The sequence below is a fragment of the Oncorhynchus mykiss genome, chromosome 27 (assembly GCF_057628025.1).
Source record: "Oncorhynchus mykiss isolate SJ-2025 chromosome 27, ASM5762802v1, whole genome shotgun sequence".
NCBI classification, from domain to species: domain Eukaryota; kingdom Metazoa; phylum Chordata; class Actinopteri; order Salmoniformes; family Salmonidae; genus Oncorhynchus; species Oncorhynchus mykiss.
Window position 1 is genome coordinate 28,639,778 of NC_143048.1, and position 10,408 is coordinate 28,650,185.

General features: G+C 40.9%; 1 protein-coding gene across 6 annotated transcripts in view; it reads right to left on the bottom strand.

Moving 5' to 3' along the window:
* The window catches only part of LOC110507887 (CUE domain-containing protein 1), a 51,916-nt gene extending 41,975 nt beyond the window's left edge, over positions 1 to 9,941 (bottom strand). The window contains exons 1-2 of one of the 6 annotated variants that reach the window (XM_021588280.3): positions 9,182 to 9,752; positions 8,796 to 8,842 (exon numbers count right to left, since the gene is read on the bottom strand). The gene's annotated coding sequence lies outside the window, so the exon portion shown is untranslated. Of the gene's footprint in view, positions 1 to 8,795; positions 8,843 to 9,181 lie in introns of all 6 variants that reach the window. The other 5 variants (XM_021588279.3, XM_021588276.3, XM_021588278.3 and 2 more) reach the window with 5 other exon arrangements.
* Positions 9,942 to 10,408: the final 467 nt, after the last annotated feature.

A 10,408-nucleotide genomic window follows, 5' to 3' on the forward strand; every position in this document is an offset into this window, starting at 1 on the left:
TCATAGCCTCAACTTTGTCCCGCACATTGACTATATTGCAGAGAGTCCCTGTAATCCTAGATTCAGATCATTCAGGCAAGAAAAAACATCATGCAGATAGGCCAGTCGTGTGAGAAACTCAACATGCAAGCAGTCAGACAGGTGAAAATGATGGTCAGTAAAGAAAACTTTAAGCTTGTCTCTCAATTCAAAAAAATGTGTCAATACTTTGCCCCTTGATGACCAGCGCACTTCTGTATGTTGTAAAAGCGTTACATGGTCGCTACCCATATCATTGCATTGTGCAGAAAATACACAAGAGTATATTAACAAAGTTAACCATTCCCTTGGCAGCAAGAGCCTCTCGGTGGATGTACCCAAGTGCAATCGGGAGCAACTGCTTGCACGCGTGTTACCACTCCACTATGTCTCCCTGTCATGGCTTTTGCTCCATCAGTACAGATACCAACACATCTTGACCACCAAAGTCCATTTGATGTCACAAAGCTGTCCAGTACTTTAAAAAATATCCTCTCATGTTGTCCTGGTTTCCAGTGGTTTGCAGAAGAGGATGTCTTCCTTAATTGACCCCCCATAAACATAACGGACATATACCAGGAGCTGTGCCAGGCTGCCACATCTGTTGACTCATCCAGCTGTAACGCATATAATTTACTGGCTTGTATGCGAAGCAGTAATTGTTTCAAAACATCTCCTGCCATGTCACTGATGCGTCGTGAAACAGTGTTGTTTGATGAAGAGATTGTCTGTATAGTTTTTTGGGCCTTTTCCCCCAGCATTGCCCCATCCATATCCACGGCAGCAGGAAGAATTAAATCCTCCACAATAGTATGGGGCTTGCCTGTCCTAGCCACTCGGTAGCTCACCATATAAGATGCTTCTAACCCCTTCTTATTAATGGTATCTGATGCTTTTATGCGTCTTACTACTCGAAAGTCGTCTTAATTCTCGCTCAAAAAACTCCCGTGGCTTATTTTTCAAATTGTCATGTTTAGTTTCTAAATATCTGCGCAAGAGTGAAGGTTTCCTGTGAGAGAGTAACGGTTAATGTGATTGGATGTTAATTATTTGACGAGGCTACCTGTATTTGACATGGTGTTGTTGTTTTGCTGAATACTAGATGGTTTCATTTTACTTTTGGCAGTGAAACGAAGCTACTCAGGCGAGAAAAAAAACTCACCCAAATGTATAGCCCTGTTGCAAAATATAAATGTACTGTTTGAAGATGTAAAGAAATGTATAAAAAAAAACTATACAATTTATAAATGTATAAAAAAAATGTATAAAAAAAGTAAAGTAATAAATATTTTTTTAAATGTGAATCACATTTTTTTTTGGCGTACCCCCGACGGCATTGTACCTTAGTTTGGGAATACCCGGTGTCGATGATGGGGAGGAGAGGTTAAGTTAAAGAAGGAATTTAAAGGCTTGAGAAATGGATTGTGTATGTGTGCCATTCAGAGGGTGGATGGGAAAGACAAAAGACGTAGGTGCCTTTGAACAGGGTATGGTAATAGGCGCCAGGCACAATAATTTGAGCGTGTCAAGAACTGCAACGCTGCCGGGTTTTTCATGCTCAACAGTGTCCCGTGTATCAAGAATGGTCCACCACCCAAAGGACATCCAGCCAACTTCACACAACTGTTGGAAGCAATGGAGTCAATATGGGCCAGCATCCCTGTGGAACACTTTTTAACACCTTGTAGAGTCCATGCCCTGACCAATTAAAGCTGTTCTGAAGGCAAAAGGGGATGCATCTCAATATTAGGAAGGTGTTCCTAAGGTTTTGTACACTCAGTGTTGGAGCTAGAAACAGAAGCATTTCACTGCACCTGCAAAATACATGTACATGTACACAACCAATAACATTTTTTTTTTAAATTTTACCCCCTTTTTCTCCCCAATTTCGTGGTATCCAATTGTTGTAGTAGCTACTATCTTGTCTCATTGCTACAACTCCCGTACAGGCTCGGGAGAGACGAAGGCTGAATGTCATGCGTCCTCCGATACACAACCCAACCAGCCGTACTGCTTCTTAACACAGCGCGCATCCAACCCGGAAGCCAGCCGCACCAATGTGTCGGAGGCTACACCGTGCACCTGGCAACCTTGGCTAGGGCACTGCGGTCGCGTCCGGTTACGACAGAGCCTGGGCGCGAACCCAGGGACTCTGATGGCACACTGCGCCACCCGGGAGGCCCTCAATAACATTTTTTGAACAGCAGTGTAGGATTGGTGAATTTTTTCAACTTCCAGGTCAGAGGTAAAAAAAATAAAAACATAGGAAAAGAAAAAGCGCTGCCTGCCTCCCTGAACCAATTACAGTAATAATTTGTGACCCATAAGCATGATGGGAGTGGGACAGACAAATCAGAGACAACGGAGCACTGAACCAAAGCCTAGTGACTACTGTGACAGTGACAACCCATAATCCTCCTGTTCAATGACCTGGTTCTGGGAACAGAGGAGGAAGAGAGTGAGTGAATGAGGGAGCAGAGCGAGAGATAGAATGTTAGAGAGTGCTTGACTGAGTGAGTGAGTGAGTGAGTGAGTGAGTGGAGGGCACATCGGTGTCAGTAAAAGTGTTATTGGCAATTTCAACCAACCCTCCCTCTCCCATTTGTCGTCCTCCTCTTCCTGTCTTCCTGGAAGCCTTAAATGTGTGTGCCTGCTGCATCTGAACACACGTTATAAAACTAATGACAATAATGGTAATAGCAGGCCCTTTCTGGGCCATCTGTCAGTTTTTACCTCCTACTACCCCAGGGAAGGAGTTGAACAACTCACTGAGATGATTCATGGATCTAATTTCACCCAACACAACCCAGGGAAGAGTGCGCTTGAGATACCCTTTAATGAAATGGCAAATAAATGGCTTGTTTATTTTTTACGTCAAAGCAGAAAGCACCTTTATATTAAGTTGTTTTAAACACAGAAGAAAGTGATAGAACAAAACTTTCCACAGTCAAAAGTTGCATGCTAATACCATGGCTACTAAGACTTACAAATCAATGTAGGGCTACAGCAGGTAGTGAAAAGAGCCCATAGACCGACCATACTCGTCAATGGGTCCCCGCCCAACCCTTTCATCCCCTTATCCACACAGAACTCTGGGATAGAGGAGAACGTTCCCATGTGGCATCAAATGACCACTGACGATTACCGTGGGGTGACATAGGAGGGGGACAACAAGGGAGAAGGGGGTTATTCAGATGGGCCTCACTCTGGCCCGTCTGCCTGCCTTTCCCAGCATCCCCAGGGAGGGCCAAACAGAGGGTCAGGACTCAGGAGCCATTTGCAAACTGGGGACACTGTGAAGGGGGAAGGTAGTGGTAGCAGCTGTCTGGAACAAGCAGACGTAAAGGAGAAGATGGGGTCAGGTTTTTTTAACATGCCTCCTCCTCCATCAGTCTTTAACTCTGATCATCCCATGGATGAACAGACCATTGGCCTTGTGGGAGACAGAGATCCAGAGGTTATGGGGGTTTCAATGGAGATGGAAATAAACATTTAAATAACTGACACAAACCACTCAAATTCATTAGTATGTAATAACAGTGCAATTACTAAAGTACTATATAGCAATGCAATAACAATGTAATTACTAAAGTACTATATAGCAATGTAATAACAGTGTAATTAAAGTACTATATAGCAATGTAATTACAATGTAATTACTAAAGTACTATATAGCAATGTAATAACAGTGCAATTACTAAAGTACTATATAGCAATGTAATAACAGTGTAATTACTAAAGCAGTATATAGCAATGTAATAACAATGTAATTACTAAAGTACTATATAGCAATGTAATAACAGTGTAATTACTAAAGTACTATATAGCAATGTAATAACGGTGTAATTACTAAAGTACTATATAGCAATGTAATAACAGTGCAATTACTAAAGTACTATATAGCAATGTAATAACGGTGTAATTACTAAAGTACTATATAGCAATGTAATAACAGTGCAATTACTAAAGCACTATATATCAATGTAATAACAGTGCTACTAGGCAGCAGGGTATCCGTTAGTCAAATGTGGCGCCAGACTACGTGACCGGGAAGATTTTTAATTTACAGGCCATTTGAGAAATTTACCAGACCCAAATGCATTGGGTGCATAACCAATTAGAGCATCCACCCACTCTACTCACAATTACAGAAATCACTTTTAGATTCTGGTAATGCATCTTAACAGAACATGCAACTCATGTAATGAAGCAGCCACTAAAACGTCACTTTCAAACATTTACCAAAATGCAATTCGCAGGAAAGCACCAATCTAAACAGAGCAACGGATATCGGTTCCATACGTGACAGAGATGAAAATCTCTGTTAGAAACTTAGAAAGAGGGGGAATCTAAAGATGCAACATTTAGGATGGGTTGCTAAAATAACTAGGATTATGCCTTTGGCTTCTGGACAACAAAAGAAAGTTGATATGAAAACCAATCGAACAGGAGAGAAATGACTTTGGCGTTGGGTCCAATAGGGAAGTAAAATAAAATAAATGTGCTAAAATGATATAACTACTCCTGTCAATACAGAAATAAATAAAATATTTAAAAATACTTTACCAGAAATCATGATTTAGCCACAGAGGAATCGAGGAACATTAGCTTATTTAAAAAAAATTGCTGTGGAGTGTTTCAAATCACAAGCTCGTAGGCTTATGCCTATTTGGGAAGCCTGCAATTTGTGCAGCGCCCGTGGCAATAGGCATAGCTGATTATTGAGTTGCAGATGTCAGTGAAAACCATCTAAAATGTGTAAAGATAATATGTCTTGAGAATAATTAAAACATGTTGAGACAATGGCCTCCTGAGTGGTGCAGAGGACTAAGGCACTGCATCTCAGTGCTAGAGGCGTCACTACAGACCCAGGTTCGATCCCAGGCTGGCCCAGCGTCGTCCGGGTTAGGGGAGGATTTGGCCAGCCGGGATGTTATTGTCCCATCGCGCTCGTGGCGACTTGTGGTGGGCTTTTTTTTTTAATCAATTCCCAATTATATGTCATCAGTATTAAATGTACTGTTAATCTTGTCATTTGGTTACATACGGTGGGGCAAAAAAGTATTTTGTCAGCCACCAATTGTGCAAGTTCTCCCACTTAAAAAGATGTAAATGTAAATGTTCTTCATAGGTACACTTCAACTATGACAGACAAAATGAGAAAAAATATCCAGAAAATCACATTGTAGAATTTGTTATGAATTTATTTGCAAATTATGGTGGAAAATAAGTATTCAGTCACCTACAAACAAGCAAGATTTCTGGCTCTCACAGACCTGTAACTTCCTCTTTAAGAGGCTCCTCTGTCCTCCACTCGTTACCTGTATTAATGGCACCTGTTTGAACTTATCAGTATAAAAGACACCTGTCCACAACCTCAGACAGTCACACTCCAAACTCCACTATGGCCAAGACCAAAGAGCTGTGAAAGGACACCAGAAACAAAATTGTAGACCTGCACCAGGCTGGGAAGACTGAATCTGCAATAGGTAAGCAGCTTGGTTTGAAGAAATCAACTGTGGGAGCAATTATTAGGAAATGGAAGACATACAAGACCACTGATAATCTCCCTCGATCTGGGGCTCCACGCAAGATCTCACCCCGTGGGGTCAAAATGATCGCAAGAACGGTGAGCAAAAATCCCAGAACCACACGGGTGGTCCTAGTGAATGACCAGCAGAGAGCTGGGACCAAAGTAACAAAGCCTACCATCAGTAACACACTATGCCGCCAGGGACTCAAATCCTGCAGTGCCAGACATGTCCCCCTGATTAAGCCAGTACATGTCCAGGCCCGTCTGAAGTTTGCTAGAGAGCATTTGGATGATCCAGAAGAAGATTGGGAGAAAGTCATATGGTCAGATGAAACCAAAATATAACTTTTTGGTAAAAACTCAACTCGTCGTGTTTGGAGGACAAAGAATGCTGAGTTGCATCCAAAGAACACCATACCTACTGTGAAGCATGGGGGTGGAAACATCATGCTTTGGAGCTGATTTTCTGCAAAGGAACCAGGATGACTGATCCGTGTAAAGGAAAGAATGAATGGGGCCATGTATCGTGAGATTTTGAGTGAAAACCTCCTTCCATCAGCAAGGGCATTGAAGATGAAATGTGGCTGGGTCTTTCAGCATGACAATGATCCCAAACACACCGCCCGGGCAACGAAGGAGTGGCTTCGTAAGAAGCATTTCAAGGTCCTGGAGTGGCCTAGCCAGTCTCCAGATCTCAACCCCATAGAAAATCTTTGGAGGGAGTTGAAAGTCCGTGTTGCCCAGCAACAGCCCCAAAACATCACTGCTCTAGAGGAGATCTGCATGGAGGAATGGGCCAAAATATCAGCAACAGTGTGTGAAAACCTTGTGAAGACTTACAGAAAACATTTGACCTCTGTCATTGCCAACAAAGGGTATATAACAAGTATTGAGATAAACTTTTGTTATTGACCAAATACTTATTTTCCACCATAATTTGCAAATAAATTAATTAAAAATCCTACAATGTGATTTTCTGGATTTTTTTTTCTAATTTTGTCTGTCATAGTTGAAGTGTACCTATGATGAAAATTACAGGCCTCTTATCTTTTTAAGTGGGAGAACTTGCACAATTGGTGGCTGACTAAATAATTTTTTTGCCCCACTGTACATTTCTGTTAATGCATGTATTAATTAGTAATTTACTGCTTACAGATTTTTTGATTAACCACTTGACAATTTTGAGAAAAAAAAACGTTACATGAAAATCGTAACTGGCACGCAGAACAGTAGAAATGGTAGGATAAATATAGCCAAGGAGCGCCTTCGGGACAAGTCTCTGAAAGTCCTTGAGTGGCCCAGTCAGAGCCCGGACTTGACCCGATCTAACATTTCTGGAGAGACCTGAAAACATCTGTGCTTCGCTCCCCAGCTTCGCTCCCCAGTCAACCTGACAGAGCTTGAGAGGATCTGCAGAGAAGAATGGAAGACACTCTCCAAATACAGGTGTGCCAAGCCTGTAGCGTCATACCCAAGAAGACTCAAGGCTGTAATTGCTGCCAAAGGTGCTTCAACAAAGTACTGATTAAAGGGTCTGAATACTTACGTAAATGTGTTATTTCTGATTTTTTATTATTCATTTGTTGAAAAAAAAAGTTTGCTGTGTGTGTAGATTGATGATGGGGAACAAAAAATAATTCAATCAATATTTTAGAATAAGGCTGTAACAAAATATGGAAAAAGTCAAGGGGTCTGAATACTTTCCTAATGCACTGTACATCAACTGGTATTTCCATCCATGAATAAACAGCATTATTTTTCAATGGATGTTTTTTCTGCCGGTCATTTTGGCCAGCAACAATTTAATCAGCTTTTCATATTTTTTTTATTTTTTTTTGCAATTGACAACCAACATTAACGCTGCTGCACAGGTAACACTTTACGTAAAGTAGGCCCATTACCGAACATATACTAATTTAAAATTGTTGATCCATCCACATGATTGGCTTCACAGTATTGATAATGTGCACGTTTTCAAAAGATGGGGGAGCATTTTAACCACAACAATCAGTTCACTTTGGCACGCTCTGGGACATCATGTGAGTAGGAGGCCAACTGAAGTGCAAACCTTCAGAATACCATCTCTGTGATCTCTCAAGCCATAGGCAGCGGTCCAAAACATTTCTATTGAACGATAAGCGCATCTGACACGCATCTGGAAACATGGTTGTGAGTTCTGTTCAGCCTCACCGGCCAATTCATGGGCTGTCGTCTGAAGCTGTTCTGTTATGGGAAAGAGTCAACCAAAGTGTGAACAAACTCCTGACCCGGAATATTTTGAAACCTATAAATCCAAGAGCACGAAAAGAGGAATATTTATGGATTCTCAGTTTAGATTTATGACAGAGTGGCATTAAAGCAGCCAAAATGTTTTGGACATATCAGAGCAGTCTGTGTTACATGAGAATGTCATCATTCTTGACAAAGACATGCTTGGACATCTTATGAACACCATCAATAATTTTGCACTGTTTAGCTGGCAGAGCGTAGGAATGACAGCCAGAACATATTTTGAGCACATTCATGATAAAAAGGCACTATAATTCCATAATTATCGATAAACTAGCCTTACTTGCCATTTTATTGTGAAAACTTTGTTGGCACATGTGAACTTTCATAATATACTATGTGAGATAATTTAAGTCTCTGCATCTTATTGATAGTAAATACATCTTTACAGTGTGGCGTTATTAAACGGTGAACCATCACATCACAACATTGCTCTAGCAGCTTTCTTGGTTTGTGTTGCTGACTAAAATCAGGCACGTGCTGCTAGATGGCTTTATGAACAAATTCCTGTCAACTGCAGGTAACTGCCAAAATAAGTCAAATGGTGTAGTGTCTTGATTGGGTGTTGGGCCACCACGAGCCGCCAGAACAACTTCAATGCGACTTGGCATTGATTCTACAAGTGTCTGGAACTCTATTGGAGGGCTGCAACACCCTTCTTCCACAAGAAATTCCATAATTTGGTATTTTGTTGTTAGTGGTGGAAAACGCTCTCAGACACAGCTCCATAATCTAAATAAGTGTTCAATTGGGTTGAGATCAGGTGACTGACTGACTGACTGACACACACTTTAAACCCTCTATGCTCCTCTGAGACCCCTCTTTCAAAGTCACTGAGATCTCTTCTTCTAGCCATGATAGCCCCCCAAAAATGGTAATCTGGGCATTGTTATACTTGACCATAAGCATGATGGGATGTTAAATGCTTAATTAAAAGCAAATACTTTCATAATACCTTGTATCACTCCTTTACCCAAGTGTTTCCTTTATTTTGGCAGTTACCTGTCAAAATACACAATATGATTGTTTAGGATTTGAGTTTATGATATTAAAACATTCTCTAACATTTACTGCTCATGAGGACAGCTAACGTTAGTCAGCTAAATCAGTGAATGCAAACTAACGTTAGCTTAATGAAGTGGATTGTGTGAAAGGAATGGAAACTGGAGATGTAGGCATTGCAATAATTTGGCTGGCTGAAATACTGTAGTGCATATAAATAGTATGATGCAAATACGATAGCATTTAGTTAAGACAAGCAAGCACATATCTGTTCACTAGCTAGATAACTACGGGTAACGTTAACTACTCGGGACACAACAAAATATGTTTATAACTAACCCTTGTTCTATCTGTGACAAATGTGCCATGGTGCAATCCTGGGACGCTTCTGTTCTTAGGGCCTCGCTGACTCCCAATTCCACAATGAAAACATGGAAAAATCCATCAAGGTTCACCTTACCCAGTGTCCTTTGGATATTCATAATCTTCGTAAACTGAGAACACTTAAAACGTTCCTTCGTTGGCTGTTTTAAATCACTTAGCAAGTAAAACAAATTGGCATCTAGCTGGCGTTAGCTAATGTGGTTATTCCTGATAGCATAACTTGCTAGCTAGCTGGAAAACAACAAATGTAGCTAATGTTACTTACTAATTGAAAAGCAGACAAATGGTTTCCGAAGGGGAACTACGACGGTGATTTCTCCTGTGAATGTTTTTTTATTATTGACAAAAAAAGATTGTGGGTGACTCCCTTCAGTGCCCGTGTTTTGATAGTCCGAATTATTGCAACAGAGAACTGTCCACAAAACTATCCTTATGTTGGTTGATAATAGTAGTAAACCAGAGCAATGGAGAGAAAAAATGTCTGTCAATCGGAGGCACAGAGCCTGCATCGTGTTGTCCCAGAAACAAAGAACAACACAGCTTCCTAGCGGAGAAATGGGAGAAATACAGCAGTGAGCGCATGAGAAAGGGTAGCCTATTACTGTTATAGAGGCTCACGATCAGAATTTGCGCTTCAGTGGAAAGCATGTATGTTTGATGAATGTCTGAAGACATAATGACAGAAATGTACTGCACTTCATTATGAGACAAAAAACACATAGGCCTACCCTTTCCTTCAGATATCCTATATGGTCCTTTTTAGGTCAGCAATATGTGTGACTGACCTAATTCCTCCCTTTGGTGATACCTATAATGTAGTCAGGACATTTAGCTACTGTTTAGCTACAGTAGTTGCCTTGGTAATCAAACATACATGCTAGTTCAGCTAACCAAACCATCAGGCCTAACTTGCTATTACGAAAATTGAATTAAACAATGCCAATAATGTGGGGGAACTTTTGCTTACAAAAGTAACTCAAATATAGAACATGGCCCGAGGAGGTGTGATATATGGCCAATATACCACGTTGCGTAGTGCTTAAGAACAGCCCTTAACAGTGGTATATTGGCCATCTACCGTACCCCTTCGGGCATTATTGCTTAAATATACCACGACTGTCAGCCAATCAGCATTCAGGGCTCGAACAACCAACTTTTTAAACAACATTTAATAATACTGTA